The following is a 17,349-nucleotide window of genomic DNA, read 5'->3' as shown; positions in this document are numbered from 1 at the left end:
GTGATATTGAATTTATGAATATACAGATTATGAGGACTTAGGCTTCGAGTCTTACATAACCCCTACAACAGCCTTAAAACCAGGAGAACTACGACTCTTCAAATTTGACAATCGAGTAGTTCTCCTAACAGAAATTCCTATTCGTGTATCAGTCTCATCAGAAGATATTCTATACTCATGAGCCATCCCATCACTGGGCCTCAAAACAGATGCAATCCCCAGGTGGTTAAACCAAACGACCTTGACCGCCACACGGCCAGGCCTTTACTAAGGCTAATGCTCAGAAATCTGTGGATTCAACCACAGCTTTGTACCCATTGTTCCAGAATTAGTCCCCCTAAAATGCTTTGAAACCTGATCTATATCCATACTCCAATGTCACCGTAAGGCTAATTAGCATTAACCTTTTATGTTAAAGATTGAGGTTTCCAAACTCCCCTGCAGTAAAATGCCCCAACTAGACACATCCATGTGACTCATTACTATTTTATCCATAATCATAATTCTATTCATCATTCTTCAATCAAAAGCCTTAAGTTTTATTTACCCTATGAATCCCACACCAAAAGCAATTAAGACTCAAAAACACTCAACCCCTTGAGAATTAAAATAAATGAAAATGTATTTGCCTCTTTCATTATCCCAACAAATATTAGGTCTACCTATCTCAACCTTAATTATTTTATTTCCCACTATGCTACTTCCCACCCTTAGCCATTAGACAACAACCGACTGACTTCTATTCAACAGTGACTAATCCAATTTGTATTTAAACAAATAATAACAATGCATAATATCAAGAGACGAACCTGATCCCTTATGTTAATTTCCCTGATTCTCTTTATTGGTTCAACTAATCTTAATTTCCCTGATTCTCTTTATTGGTTCAACTAATCTTCTTGGACTTCTACCTCATTCATTTATACCAACTACTTAATTATCAATAAACTTAGGAACAGCAATTCCTTTGTGAGCTGGAGCAGTGATCACCAGCATCCACTTTAAGACAAAAGCTTTCTTAACCCACTTCCTACCACAAGGCACACCTATCCCACTTATCCCCATATTAGTAATCATTGATACTATTAGCCTATTCATTAAACCAATAGCAGTAGCTGTATGATTAACAGCCAACATTACAGCTGGCCACCTACTAATGCACTTAACTGGAGAAGCTACACTAGTATTACCAACTATTAGTTTACCCACAGCTTCAATTACATTTATTATTCTAGTTTTACTAACCATCCTTGATTTTGCTATAGCCCTTATTCTAACCTATGTCTTTGCACTCCTAGTAAGCTTCTGCTTACACGACAACACATAATGATCCACCAAACTCGTGCTTACCACATAGTTAACCCTAGCCCCTGACCACTAACGGGAGCCCTTGCAGCACTGCTGATAACATCCGGCCAGGCCATATGATTTCATTTTAACTCTACCCCCCTCCTAACTAACTCTAGGCATATTAACCAATACATTAACAACACATCAATGATGATGTGATGTTATCCAAGAAGGCACATTCCAAGGCCACCATACATCAATCGTCCAAAAAGACCTTCGATACAGAATAATCTTATTCATTATTTCAGAGGTGTTCTTTTTCGCCAACTTCTTTTGAGTATTCTACCATTCTAGCCTAGCCCCGACTCCAGAATTAGGAAGATGCTGGCCTCCAACAGGCATTTACCCTCTTAACTCTCTAGAAGTCCCTCTCCTTAATACATCTGTTTTACTTCCATCCAGAGTTTCAATTACTTGGGCTCACCATAACTTAATAGAAGGTAACTAAAGACACATACTTCAGGTACTGTCCATCACAATTGCCCTAGGTGTTTACTTTACACTTCTACAAGCCTCAGAGTATTTCGAAGTCCCTTTCACTATCTCCAGCGGGGTTTACATCTCAACATTCTTCATGTTATTATCGGATCGACATTTCTTACTGTCTGCCTATTCCGCCAACTAAAATTTCACCTTACATCCAACCACCATTTTGGATTTGAAGCCACTGCCTGGTACTGACACTTTGTAGATGTAGTATGTCTATTCCTATATGTTTCTATCTATTGATGAGGATCTTACTCTGTTAGTATAAAATAACACAATCTAATTGATTTCCAATCAATTAGCTTCAGTATTATGTGAAAAAGAGTAATTAATCTAACGTTAGCCCTAGCAACAAAACCCAGCCCCTATGAATGTGAGTTTCACCCAGTAGGCTCTACCTTCCTCCCCTTTTCTATGAAGTTTTTCCTAGTAGCCACACATTTCTCGTCTATGATCTAGAAATTGCCCTACTACTACACCTACCATGAGTTTTTCAGACAGCCAACCTAAAATTAATAATTAGGGCAGCCCTCATATTAGTTATCATTTTAATCTTAGGCTTAGCCTATGAATGAACTCAAAAAGGATTAGAATGAACTGAGTTGATAATTAGTTTAAGTCAAAATAAATGATTTCAACTCATTAAATTATGGTAGATCATAATTACCAAATGCCCTCTATTTATATTAACATTACATTACCTTTCATTATGTCTTTAATAGGGGAAATAATCTATTGATCCCACCTGATATCATCCCTACTATGCCTAGAAGGCATAATACTATCAATATTTATCATAAGTACTCTCATAACTTTAAACATACATTTCACACTAGCATCCATAATACCTATTATCCTTTTAGTTTTTGCAGCCTGTGAAGCCACTGTAGGTTTAGGCTTACTGGTTATGGCCTCCAGTAACTATGGTCTAGATTATGCACAAAGCCTGAATTTACTCCAATGCTAAAAATTATTATCTCAACAATTATACTACTCCCAATAACATGATGCTCTAAGAACTCTATGGTCTGAATTAATACAGACTCCCGCAGTTGACTCATCAGTCTCATCAGCCTGCTTTTCTTCAACCAGGTTAATGATGATTCATCCAACTTCTCATTAACTTTCTTTCCTGATCCACTGTCATCACCCCTTCTAATTCTGGTTACTAAATTCTAATACTGGTTACTGCTCCTTATAATTTAGGAAGCCAATATCATCTATCCAAAGAATCATTCCTGCAAAAAAAGCTTTATACCTTAATGTTAATTTCTCTACAGATATCTTTAATTATAACATTCACAGCCACAGAACTAATCATATTTTATATTCTCTTTGAAGCCATGCTAGTCCCCACCGTAATTATTATTACTCGTTGAAGTGATCAAACAGAAAGCCTTAACTCAGACTTATATTTCTTATTTTATACACTGTTAGGATCCTTACCTTTGCTCGCAGCACTTATCTATACTCAAAATGCGTTCAGCTTACTAAACATATTAATAACAACATACATTTCCCAAGAATTGGCAACCTCCTGACCCAGTAAACTTCTATAACTAGCATACATCATGGCATTTTTGGTAAAAATGCCTCTCTCTGGACTCCACCTGTGACTCCTTGAAGCCCACGTAGAAGCCCCCATTGCCAGCTTAATAGTACTTAGAGCAGTACTCCTAAAATTAGGAGGCTATGGAACGATATGGTTCACGCTAATCCTTAATTCCATGACAGAATACATAGCCTACCCTTTCCTCATACTATCCCTATGGGGAATAATCATGGCAGGCTCCATTTGTCTATGCCAAACCAATCTAAAGTCACTCATTGCTTACTCCTCCATAAGCCACATGGCACTCATTATGGTAGCTATTCTCATTCAAATGCCCTGAAGTTTTATAGGCACAACAGTCTATATAAAGGGTTAGATGTGGAGAAGTACACAATTTTCATGTAAGAGGGGACTAGAAGGAACATATTCATGCTTTTGTCTGGCTCAGTGAATCTGCATTTTTACATAAGTAGCATAGACAAATAGGGGAAAATGCAGGGAATCTGTGTTTTTACGTAAGCCAACAAAGATAAATGGGGCAGGGGAACAATCAGATATACATTTGTGCCAGGTGGGCAGAGGGGTGACTGCATCTGTAAGGATAAGCTATCCATGGCATTTACATTGCCATGGTGAATTTTAACAGAAATACTTTAGGGTAAATATCTTAGAGCTCACTAAGAATTTCCTTGGCAAAATACGAGGAAGGTGTGTAGCTTTTCATCTTGTTTAGGAACGAAAAGGGAGAGACAGGTTTGCGTGACCCAGTTCCCAGCTTGACTTTTCCCTTTGGCTTAATAAGTCTGGGGTCCCAAGATTTATTTTCCTTCACAAGTGTATGTCGTTAGAGAATGTGAAAGAAACATTGGCAATCATCAACACCAAGAAGTCTAGATACAAATAGGAGCTTTGCAGAGGGATGATATTGTATATTAATGCTCTTAATTCTCCAGGGATGATTGAACAATAAAGGTTACTAGTTTAAAACGAATCATCTTAACTGCAAGACAGAAAACTTCAAAATGTTATACATGGTGGAATGTGAATTATTTTTCTTCAGAAAGAATGACTTCATTTTAATTTAATTTCACAGGAAGAACAGAGGTTTAAATATAATAGCTACTTCATCCACTTCAAAAGATTATTGAAAGAATCAATTAAGACAACATCTGACTTCATATTTCAAAAATAAAAGAAGACTTATAAACAGAAAGTACCATGGAAAGTAAAATTTTTTTCATAATTATATGAACAATTGTCTCATTCATTCTAAAGGCATTCAATTAAAGGAAGTCCAGATAAAATGAAAATCAGTTCATTTTATACTGCTTATCAGCTAAAAATAATGCACATGTTTCTAGCAATTATTTGATTAGTTAAACAATTTGAAAGGCTTTTAATAAATAATATGAATAGGAAAGAGTTGTTTATCCAAGACAAATGATAAAGATGATGGCTTGCCACTCTTATTTTGCGATTGATATTTCTACCAAAAAAAGAAATTATTTCAGCAGTGCCCACATTTTTCAAGCATATCTTCTTGGTGAACTATGAGTCAGACAATGCTAGCTTATTCTTATTAATCAAATTTCATATAATGTCAGTGTCAACTACTATGATTAATAATGTTCAAGTTGTCACAGTAATCTGGAAAAATAGACCTGATATTTTAAAATAATCTCTTGGACTATCAAACATTCTTTTAGTTAAAATAAATCTTAATATTTGAATCACAAATCAATATTTAAGTCTCTTTTTCACTCTGAATAAATATTTATTGTTTTAATTATAACATAATACATCAATTTTTAAAAGTATATTTTAACAATTGTTCAAAATATCTTATTTAAAACTGCCTTATTCAGTTCAGGCTGCTGTAACAAAAATACCACAGACTTAGTGGTATAAACCACAAATGTTTATTTCTCACAGTTCTGGAGGCTGGGAAGTTCAAGGCTTTCAAGATCAAGGTGAATACTGGTTATATTCCTAGTGAAGGCCCTCTTCCTAGTTTCCAGATGGAAGCCTTGTTGTCCTCACATGGAAGAGATTGGAGGGAAGTGAATTCTCTTGTGACTTTTCTTTATGAGGGCACTAATCCCATCATGAGAACTCAACTCTCATGACTTAATTGCCTTCCAACGGCCCCATCTCCAGATACCACCACATTGAGGATTAAGGTTTCAGGATATAAATTTGGGGAAACACAAACATTCAAGCCATAGCAACAATTAAACATACAATTGTAAACGCTATCAGGCAGATTCAACTCAGCTGAAGATCTTGTTATTGATTTGCCAGCTATCTGACACTCGGTGGTTTGCTACTAACATGCAAAGTGATGGGATGTTTCATTCAAGATTAGGTAATAAAAGATGGTGGTTTCCACCTGGCTTGCATGTTCCCTCTCTCCAGTCTCTGTCTCTGTCTCAGTCTGTCTGTCTGTCTCTCTCTGTGGCTCTTCTTTCATGCTTACTCTGATGAAGCAAGACGTGTTGTGAGCTGCCGTATGAAGAAGTCCACATAGCAAGAAACTGAAGGAGGGCTTCTTACCAACACAGATAAGTAGTGAGGCCCCCCACTCTAACAACCATTAAGGAACTACCAAAAACCAGATGAGTGATCTTGGAAGTGAAGTGTTCCCCAGTCAAGTATTTAGACAGCTGCAGCCACCACTTAGATTCATTCTTTTGAAGCAGAAGATTTATTTAACTAAGATACGCCTGGATTTATGACCTACAGACTGTAATATATCTTAGTTAATTCAGGCTGCTATGAAAACTGCCATAAACTAAGTAGCTTATTAAAAAACATAAATTTATTTTTCATAGTTCTGGAACTAGGAAGTCCCAGATCAAGGCAGCAGCAGATTTCGTGTCTCAGGAGGAGGAACTGCTTCCTCATAGACACTGCCTTCGTACCATGTACCATGTACCATGTCCATACACAGTTGGAGGGGTTAGCTAGTTCTCTGAGGTCTCTTTTATAAGGGTACTAATTCCATTCTTGAAGGTTCTACTATCATGAACTAATAACCTCCCAAAGACCCCACCTCTTAATATTGCCAGCTTAGGGGTTAATGTTGTAACATCTGAATTTGGGGGGATATAAACATTTATATCATAGCAAAAGATAATAAATATGTATTATTTTAAGCTGTTAAATTTTTCATAATTTGCTGCACAGCCAGTGGATAACTAATACTATCATGGTAATTAAAAATACAAATAAGGCAGAAAAAATACAAATAGATCATTAATCACAGTAAATGTTACTGGAGTAAGCTAATTTACTGAGCAAAAGAGATTGAGAGAGGATGCGGGAGAGAAATTGGAATCCAGTTATATGAAGCTTACGGAAGTCATGTTTTAGGGAAAAAATATACATGTCGAAAATAAAGGAATGGAAAACAATCATAGCAACTATTATACCTAGAAAACACTAAGCCACAAAAAACTATATATGATATTCATATCAGGTATTATATTATACAAAATATTTATTTCAAGATAAACCCTAAATAATAATAAAAGGAAAAATCTGCTGAAAACTAAAAATAGGCAAGAAAATAACATCATGTACAAAGTATATAAAGCAAAAATTAATAAATATGGCATGTGGGAGATGAAAGCTATTAGATGGGAGCTGGTCTGGCACTAACAGCTGGACCACAGTGTTTGCCTGTAGATTATAAACAGTTTCACAGAATACCCGCACCAGACAGGATTGCAATGCACCAACCACAAAACTGATCAAACATGCCTCTCTCGGCTAGTGTCTTTGCTAATTAGTGTTTAGTTCCTGTTCATTCATCCTGCCTTCTAGATAAAAAATATGGGGGTTCAATGATGGAACTGCCTTCACTTTTAATATGATGCAATCCTGAGAAAAACCACTATTGTTTGAATTGTTCTACAAATCATTAACACAAGTTCAAATTCTGTACCACACCCCTCCTAACACCCTATTACTGAGATAACACATTATTCCCCATTGTATGTTGTCTCTCTCATTGAAATGAGTCAATAAGCCCAAATCTATTTCACTATGGATTTGTTCCTGGTGGTCTTTGAATGTAGGGTATCAACAGTATCTTTCGATATTTAACACTTAACGCTGACAATAATATCCACGATCTATTTTTAAGCAATTTAACATCAGTAAGCAAGGTACCTTTAAAAGTAGAAAAACTTTTAAAAGTAGAAAAAACAAAAATGATAATTAATGTAAATTGTGGCATCTGAGCTTTCTAATAAAAGTTGCCTATCAAACCTTCAGCCCTTGCATAAAGAAAATGTTGATGAGGTGCTAATACATACTTTAGGACTTAATAAGTTTAAACTTGATCACCATTAACCAGTTTCTTGATGAGTAATAAAAATGCTACCATTTCTAAAATTTTGCAAAACATATTTTAGAGACATCAGCATTAATTCAGTTTAAATCAGCTAATTTTGGAAGTTGCTGGAAGCTTGCAGGTTCAATTTACCTTGCATTCTCTTTTCTCATTCAACATTTTCTGTCACTCCTCAAAAGTTTCACCAACAGAATAAAATGACATGGCATTTGTCCCTATTTATTCATGTTAATTTCTTTTTCTTAAGTTTAAAAATTCGTATTAAGTAAATTATATATAGGACTCAGATATTATGGTACAGTTCATGATAGTAGCATAGCCATCATTATTCTAGACTTTAATGTGTCTTCATAATAGTTTACTCTAAAAGCAATAATTTTTCACATTTTTTCCTAAGCATTTACAAAATAAAATTGAGATGAGTTATGTAGTGAGATTTTTTCCAGTTGTTTGTCTAAAATTTATTTTAATATGTTTCTAAATTTAACAAGTGAAAGTTTTTATAATTAACCCATCCCAATTTTATGTAGTTTAAAATTTATTTTTAATATCTATTTACATTTAACAACTAAGAAAACAAGATTTTATACATTAATTGAGATCTTCAGCATAAAATCCAAACAGTTCTGCTGCAACCTGACATCAACTCCTAAAAATTTCTGCTTTAGGCAAAATCAATAATAAAATTTTAGAGAAAATAAGGAAAAATGGGCTTCGGAGCATAACACCAAACAACTTTGTGATATATAAAAAAATAAGAAAAGAACGTAATAAAAACTTTAGCATAATTTTACATATTTGATTGTTTAAAAATACATAACTACTATAGTAAATATAACATTTTACTTGGTGAAAGATTGGAAGTGGGTATCTGAGGGATTACGGGTTATGGAGTTTTGTGACGGAGGAGGGTTATCTGAAATCAGGAAATCAGATGGAAATTTCCAGCACCAGATATGGATGGGCGTGGCTCAAAATATGCATGATGAACTGAGGTATCTGGTAGGTGTTTGAGGTGAGTACATGTATGTTTCTTATGTGTTTCTATCCCTTGGATTCATCCAGGTATGGTTTTTTGGTTCAGAGTATTTCTTGCAGATAAAATCAAGCATAAGTAAACATGAAATTCAAGTTATGCTCAAATGGTTCCCTAATATATTAGTCACATTGTAACAAATTTGTTTTCAAAATAGGAATTAAGGCAAAACTGACTGTAATGTCTTTCTATTTGGACTTGAGAATTACAAAATGTGAAAGCTAATGAAAACCTCTATCTTTTGTCTCATTTACTTATTTTTGCTTACTTGTATGATTCATTCTGCAATATGTCATACCTGCAAATATATTTTGATATTTCCAAATGTTATTGACACTCTAGTGACATAACAGATCTGGATTAAGAAACAAAGCACCTTTGATATCAGGATTTCTCTGACCTTGAACTTCCTGCCTTGCTCGTGAACACATTAACTTCGCCTTATACACAGTTCTAGTGATTTGCCTTTCCCACATGTTGAACCACATATAAAACAATAATGACACTAAGAATCAGCACAGGTGAAAAACGCTCACATAGGTGATCTACAGTTGTCTATTGCAGATAAAGAAGGATACTGCCTTTGAGTGATATGAATGTGCATCCCCACTGTATATGTAGAGAACCGAATGTTAACTAAGATTATTTGATGCACTTATCAAACACTGAAGATGTAACTTTTCTAAAAATCGTTCTGTGACTTAATGATATATTATAGGTAATTACAGTATTATAGATCCACTCTAGAAAAAGTATGTCATCATTGTCGGTAAACAATGCATAAAAATGCTAAATAATCTATGTGTGTTTTACTAAGATTAAGATTTTTTTTAAAAGAAATAGAAGAATACTAGCAGACTGGAAATAAGGATTATAAAAATTTAGCAATGATTCCTTTAAGTTGATTTATACAAGCTTAATTTTTTGGAATTTTTAAAACTTTTTTTTTCGTTTTGCATCTTTATTTTTAACATTATTATTTTTAATTTTAGATTTGGGGGTACATGTGCAGGTTTGTTACATGGATACATTACGTGATGCTGAGATTTGGACTTCAGTTGAGCCTATCACCCAAATAGATGTCTTTTCAACATGCAATAGGTACACCCAGTAGGTAGTTTTTCAGCCCTTTCTCTCCTCCCTTCCTCCCTGTTTTTGAAGTCCCCGTGTCTATTGTTCCTATCTTTGTGTTCATGTGTACCCAACATTTAGCTCCCACTTATAAGTGGGAATATGCAGTATTTGATGTTCTGTTTCTGTGTTAATTCACTTAGGCTAATGGGCTCCAGCTGCATCCATGTTGCTGAAAAGGACATGATTTCTGTTTTTATGGCTGGGTAGTGTACCACGGTGACCACATTTTCTTTATCCAATCCACCACTGATGGACACCTAGGTGGATCCAATATCTTTTCTATTGTGAATAGTGCTTCAATAAACGTGCAAGAGCAGGTGTCTTTTTGGTAAAATGATTTATTTTCCTGTGGGTATATACCCAGTAATGAGATAACATTATGAGATAATGCTGGGTAATTCTATTTGCAGTTTCTTGTAATCTCTTGATTTTCACTTAGTCCATTTATCTCTATCTTATCTTGCTTAAAATTTAAAACAATGAAAATAATGAAAACATGAAATTGTTTGCTGTGTTTTCTGTGTACAGTTTTGCCTAAGCACTGTTTTGATTTACTGGCTCTCATCAGCACTCCATGTTCAGAGGTCTGAATTTGAACTGTCTCCATTTTCCTATAGAGTCAATTGGGTAAAAAATTAGGTTAGAACCCACAGCCACTTAGATGAGAATCAAAACAATGCCATTTTAAAGTGGTTCTTTCATAAAGCCACTGAGGAAATATCACAAACAGATAATGTATTGCATTGCATTGCATATGTTGCTACTACAATATTTGTAACAATTGATGCCACTGCTTTGAGGATATGAATTTTAAGATTGTTTTCATTTTAGAAATGTTTGCTATAGTACATAACCCCTTCAATGACATCCTCCTTTCTAGCAATAGTTTTCTCATTATTAGGCTGTATAAACTCACACTAAGTTTATTTTAATACTCCTTAAAGTGTATGCTCAGATTTTGAGCTCTGAATCTTGAGATATGTATGCTAATGGAATTTTATAAAGACAATATTCTAATTGAACTTTTTTTCCATTTTAAACTTCATCTAACCTCCAAATATAAGTTTTTTCTTGAGACTAATATAACATTTTTAAAAAGAAAAGTTTATTCAATTATGCTCAATACCATTCCCACATTCTTGTTGGGAACTTTGAGAAGTTATGTAAAAAAATCTTCATTTGCAAAACTATCAACTGAATCAAGACAGTATCTCAGTTCTGCAAGGAGGATCAAATCAGTGCATTCTCTTAGAAAAGTGCTATTAATTGTGCTTCATCTTTCAACAATCACTTTTTAATTTTTCAGCTAATATTTGATATCCAAAATTCCCCCTTTACTTTAAGATTATTCAGATCATCTAAGAATGATAAGTCATGAGACTACCCATAATAAGAGGAAAACACATTTCTTCATTTCTTTGAAACCCAAAAACTTAAAAAAAAAAAGGCTCATAATATTTCAGATAGAATGAGATTTCACAGAAGAAAAATAATCTTTTTACAAGCTTTCTTGTTCTGTGAAAGCTCTGTGAGATGAAGCAAGAAACTGATGAAGCACCTAAGAAATAAGGGATGCTTTATCTTGGTGATTTCTCTCAGTGATTATGATGAATGTTAATAAGACTGCAGAATGCAAATGAGATCATGTAAAACAACTTAGATTTTATTAAAGTGAGGAATAAAGAAGGCACTCAAGGAATCACATAATGTGTATAGGCCTTGTAGCTTCTGGACTATCTTTTTCTCTTTAAGACTAAGAACTAGAACTACAAGAGGAATTCTAAGTATGCTCCACAAATTTAAACAAGGAAAAATAAGTAGGTCTCTAACAAAACATTCCTTATAAGGTAGAAAAAAATAAACTTTGAAAAATGAAAAAGAAACAAGAAACACTGTACCAAACTAATTAAAATGCAATAAATTAAGTCAAGCTGTATTAATTTGTCTGAATTTCCAGTTACTTTGCCCATTTTCCTTGAAAAAACCATCTGCACTGACTATTACAACGCTACACTTAACAACAAAATTGGTTAAGGGACTAGGAGGTTGAAACCATTTGTGGAGGGCGGGTATACCAGTTCACCTTACTGCCTGGTAATCTCAGAAGCCTGAATGCTTCAGTTTTAATCCGTTTTCCCAGGTAATATCTCATGAACAGTTTTCCCCTGGGGAAAAATTAACACTTTCTTTTCTTCTTTTCTTTTAATACTGTATTTTTATTATGCCTTTTATATGTTTAGATATACAAATGTTCATCACCTTGTTACAATTTCCTACAGTATTCAGTATAGCAGTATGCTGAAGAGGTTTGTAGCCTAAGGGCAATAGGCTACAACATTTAGCCTAGGTGTGTAGTAGGCTATACCATCTAGGTTTGTGTAAGTACATTCTACGTCATTCACATGACAAAATTGCCTAATGACACATTTCTCAGAACAGATCTTGGTTGTTAAGTGACACATGACTGTACACATTTTGAAAAATAGAAAAATCATTCATTCCAACAAGATGAATGTATGCCAAAATTGTAATGCAAATTCCATTATTCATTATTCATTGGATTTGCATTGTATTTTTTAATTATACTTTAAGTTCTAGAGTACATGTGCACAACGTGCAGGTTTGTTACATGTGTATACATGTGCCATGTTGATGTGCTGCACCAATTAACTTGTCATTTACATTAAGTATTTCTCCTAAAGTTATCCCTCCCCCCTCCCCCATCCCACGACAGGCCCCGGTGTATGATGTTCCCCTTCCTGTGTCCAAGTGTTCTCATTGTTCAGTTCTCACCTATGAGTGAGAACATGCGGTGTTTGGTTTTCTGTCTTTGTGTTGGTTGGTTAGAATGATGGTTTCCAGCTTCATCCATGTCCCTACAAAGGACATGAACTCATCCTTTTTTATGGCTGCATAGCATTCCATAGTGTATATGTGCCACATTTTCTTTATCCAGTCTATCATTGATGGACATTTGGGTTGGTTCCAAGTCTTTGCTATTGTGAATAGTGCTGCAATAAACATACATGCGCATGTGTCTTTATAGCAGCATGATTTGGGGGAAATCATCTTGTGATGCAGTGGTTACAATATTGGAAAGTATCACATTTAAATAAATTTGTTTGTTGGTCTGTTCTCCACTGTTTTGCTGAAATAGTATTAACATCACTTCTTGATAGAGGCTCTGGTATGTGAATTCCACCTACATTTAAATCAGCACACATTTTTTTCTTTGTCATTAAATTTGTAATATAAGAGGTCTCTATTACTAATGTGTTCTTTTAGCATAAGATCCAGTTTTATGATTGCTCAAATTGCACACTACCCACCCTGTCTTTTAAACCATATCAACTATAATGATAAATACAAAAACAATGTGCAATAGTAATTATTAAGGATATGTTAGATGTTTCTTGATTGTTTCTAATAAAAATGTGTTTATGGACTAGATAATTTAAGACTTTGGCTTTGGAGCTAGACTGCCAGGTGTTAAATGTTGGTTTTGTGAGCAAATCACTTCACCACTGTGTGCCTTAATTTCTCTTTGGCAAATTGGGGTGGGTACGACAGTTAAATAGTTTGATTCATGTAAAGTGCTTAGAACAATGTTTGATACTATTTCAGCCCTCAACAAATACTAGTTATCATGAACTTGATTTATCAGATAGTTTTAAAAAGCATTACTTTGAATGGAAAAGATCTGTTACATATGAACTGCATGTGACTCATTCTATAAACTGATTTTTTTTTTTTTGCATGTGATCTAGTCAACGTCTTTAGTATAAAAAATTACTAAGAAAAAAGCCACATGTCTACAGCCAACTGATCTTTGACAAAGTCAACAAAAACATACACCGAGGAAAGGATACCCTATACAATAAATGGTGCTGGGAAAATTTGACAGCCCCATGCAGAGAAATGAACCTGGACCCATATCACTCACCATATACAAAAATTAACTCAAAATGGAGTAAAGATTTAAACATAAGGCCTGAAACTGTAAAAATTCTAGAAGAAAACGTAACAAAAACTCTTTTGGGCATTGGCCCAGGCAAAGAATTCATAACCAAGTTCTCAAAAGCAAATATAACAAAAACAAAAATAAACAAATGGGATTTTTAAGCTAAAAAGCTTCTTCACAGTGAAAGAAATAATCAACAGAGTCAACAGAGAGCCTACAGCATAGGAGAAAATATTTACAAACTACGCGTCCAGCAAAAGGCTAATATCCAGAATCTTCAAGGAACTTGAACTTCTCAACAGGAAAAAACCAATAACCCCTTAAAAGTTGGGCAAAGGACATGAACAGTCAATTACCAAAGGAAGATATGTAAGAAGCCAACAAGTACATGGAAAAAATGTTCCACATCACTTATCATCAGAGAAATGTAACTTAAAACCACAAAGGAGTACCATTTTATATTACTGAGAATGGCTATTAATAAAGTGTAAAAAAAAAAAAATGGCGAGGATGCAAAGAAAGCAGAACATACACCATTGCTGGGAACGTGCATTAATATAAACTTTATTAAAAACAGTATGGAAATTTCTCAAAGAACTAAAAACAGACCTACCATTCATTCCAGCAATCCCACTGCTGAATATATACCCAAAGGAAAAGAAATCATTATATCCAAAAGATATCTGCCCTCATATATTTATTGCAGCACTATTAAAAACAGCAAAGATATGGAATCCACCTAAGTATCCATCAATGAATGACTAAAAGAAGAAAATGTAATAGACACACAAACACACACATGCACACACACACACACGCACCCCATGGAATACTACTCAGTCATAAAAATATGAAATCATGTCTTCTGCAGCAACATGAATGGAACTGAAGGCCATTATCTTTAGTCAGATAACTTAGAAACAGAAAGTCAAACACCAGGTATTCTACTTATAAATCGGAGCTAAATAATGTGTACATGTGGACACCAGAGAGTGGGATAATACACATTAGAGACTCAGAAACATGGGAGGTTGATTAGGGATAAGAAATTATCTAATGAGTTCAATGTTACACTAAAAGCTCAGACATCACACTATGTCATATATCCATGTAACAAAAGTGTGGTTGTAACTTTTAAATCTATTACAATAAAATAATATAAAATTGTAATGGAGTAATATGAAAAGTTAATGGTTTACCCTGGATTATATTCAGTACATTTTTCTTCATTAGAAGTACAAATGCTTGCATCCCAATTAGATTTAAATATTTTACCTGTTTTACTAATCTAAGAATCAAATTAATTTAATACAAGGTGTATGCCACATTTTTAACATTGACATGATAATAGCAAACCATGATTGAGTCTATTTTCCATTTTTGACAAATTATATTATTGCCTCTTATTTCTCTCAATATAATGAGCCACATGCATCACAAACATAAAGTAAAACTAAAATTTAAAAAATGTTTGCACTCACTTCAGCAACACCCATACTAAAATTGGAATGACACAGACAAGAAGACAAGATCAGCATGGTCCCTGTGCAAGGATGACATGCAAATTTGTGAAGCATTCATATTTTTAATATAAAAGTAAAAAACCCATCCAAAGGATAACAACTTCAAAGTTTAAAGGAACATCAGCCCATACAGATGAGAAAGAACCAGTGCACGCACTCTGGAAACTTAAAGAGCCAGAGCGTCTTTTTACCCCCAAATGGCCACACTAGTTCTCCAGCAATAGTCCTTAACTGAAATGGCTGAAATGACAGACATAAAATTCAGAATCCTGATAGAAATGAAGATCATCATGATTCAGCAGAAAGTCAAAACCTAATGCAGGGAATCTAAGGAATCCAGTAAAAAAAATAGAGGAGCTGAAAGATGAAATAACCATTTCAAGAAAAAAACCAAACTGATTTGATAAAGTTGGGAAACTCACCAAAATAATTTCATAATACAATTTTAAGTATTAACAGCTGAATAGACCAAGCTGAGGAAAGAATTTCAGACCTTGAAGACCATTTCTTCAAATTATTTCAGTCAGACAAAAACAAAGAAAAAAAAGAATGAATAAAACCTCCAAGAAAAATGAGATTATATAAAGAGACCAAATCTAAAACTCATTGGCATCCCTACCAATAGAAGCTACCACCACACTTTTGTTACATGGATATATGACATAGTTGTGATGTCTGAGCTTTTAGTGTAACATTGAACTCATTAGATAATTTCTTATCCCTAATCAACCTCCCATGTTTCTGAGTCTCTAATGTATATTATCCCACTCTCTGGTGTCCACATGTACACATTATTTAGCTCCAATTTATAAGTGAGAGAGAGAGAGAGAGATAGAGCAAGAAACTTGGAAAATATATTTGAGGATACTGTTCATGAAAATTTCCCTGACCTTGCTACAAAGGCCAACATTTAAATTCAGAAAATGCAGAGAGTCCCTGCAAGATAACATGAGCATCTTTAAGACACATACGCATCAGACTTTTCAACGTTAACATGAAAGAAGATCTCTACAACAAGAATTACAAAACACTGCTGAAGGGAATCAGAGAAAACACAAACAGATGGAAAAACATTCCACGCTCAGGAATGAGAAGAATCAATATCGTTAAAATGACGATGCTTTCCAAAGCAATTTACAGATTCAATGCTATTCCTATCAAACTACCAATGACATTTTCCACAGAATTAGAAAAAATTATTCTAAAATTCTATGGAACCACAAAGAGCCTGAAGAGTCAAGGCAATTATAAGCAAAATGAACAATGCTGGAAGCATCATATAACCCAACATTAAACTATAATACAAGACTACAGTAACCAAAATGGTATGATACTGTACAATAACACACACATAGACCAATGGAATAGAATAGAGAGCTCAGAAATACAGCCATACACTTACAACCATCTGTTCTTTAACAAATTCGACAACAACAAGCAATGGAGAAAGGACTCCCTATTCAATAAATGACACTGGGATAACTGTCTAACCATATGCAGAAGACTGAAACTGAATCCATTCCTTAAACCATATAAAAATCAACTCAAGATGGATTAAAGACTTAAATGTAGGCTGGATGTGGTGGCTCATGCCTGTAATCCCATCACATTGGGAGGCCAAGATGGGTGGATTTCCTGAGGTCAGGAGTTCAAGACCAGCCTGGCCAACATAGTGAAACCTTGTCTCTACTGAAAGTACAAAAATTAGCCTGGCATGGTCGAGCATGCCTGTCATCCCAGCTACTCAGGAGGCTGAGGCAAGAGAATTGCTGGAACCTGGGAGGCAGAGGTTGCAGTGAGCTGAGATCGTGCCACTGCTCTTCAGCCTGGGTGACAAAGCGAGACCCCGTATTTCAAAAGAAAAAAGAACCTTAAATGTAAAACTTAAGACTATGAAAACTCTGGAAGAAAACCAACATGGATGGAGCTGGAGGACATTATCCTAGGTGA

Source organism: Colobus angolensis, unplaced genomic scaffold (genome assembly GCF_000951035.1).
Source record: "Colobus angolensis palliatus isolate OR3802 unplaced genomic scaffold, Cang.pa_1.0 Scaffold221, whole genome shotgun sequence".
NCBI lineage: Eukaryota > Metazoa > Chordata > Mammalia > Primates > Cercopithecidae > Colobus > Colobus angolensis.
The sequence above is the reverse complement of the archived record's forward strand: the minus strand, read 5'-3'. Positions refer to the sequence as shown.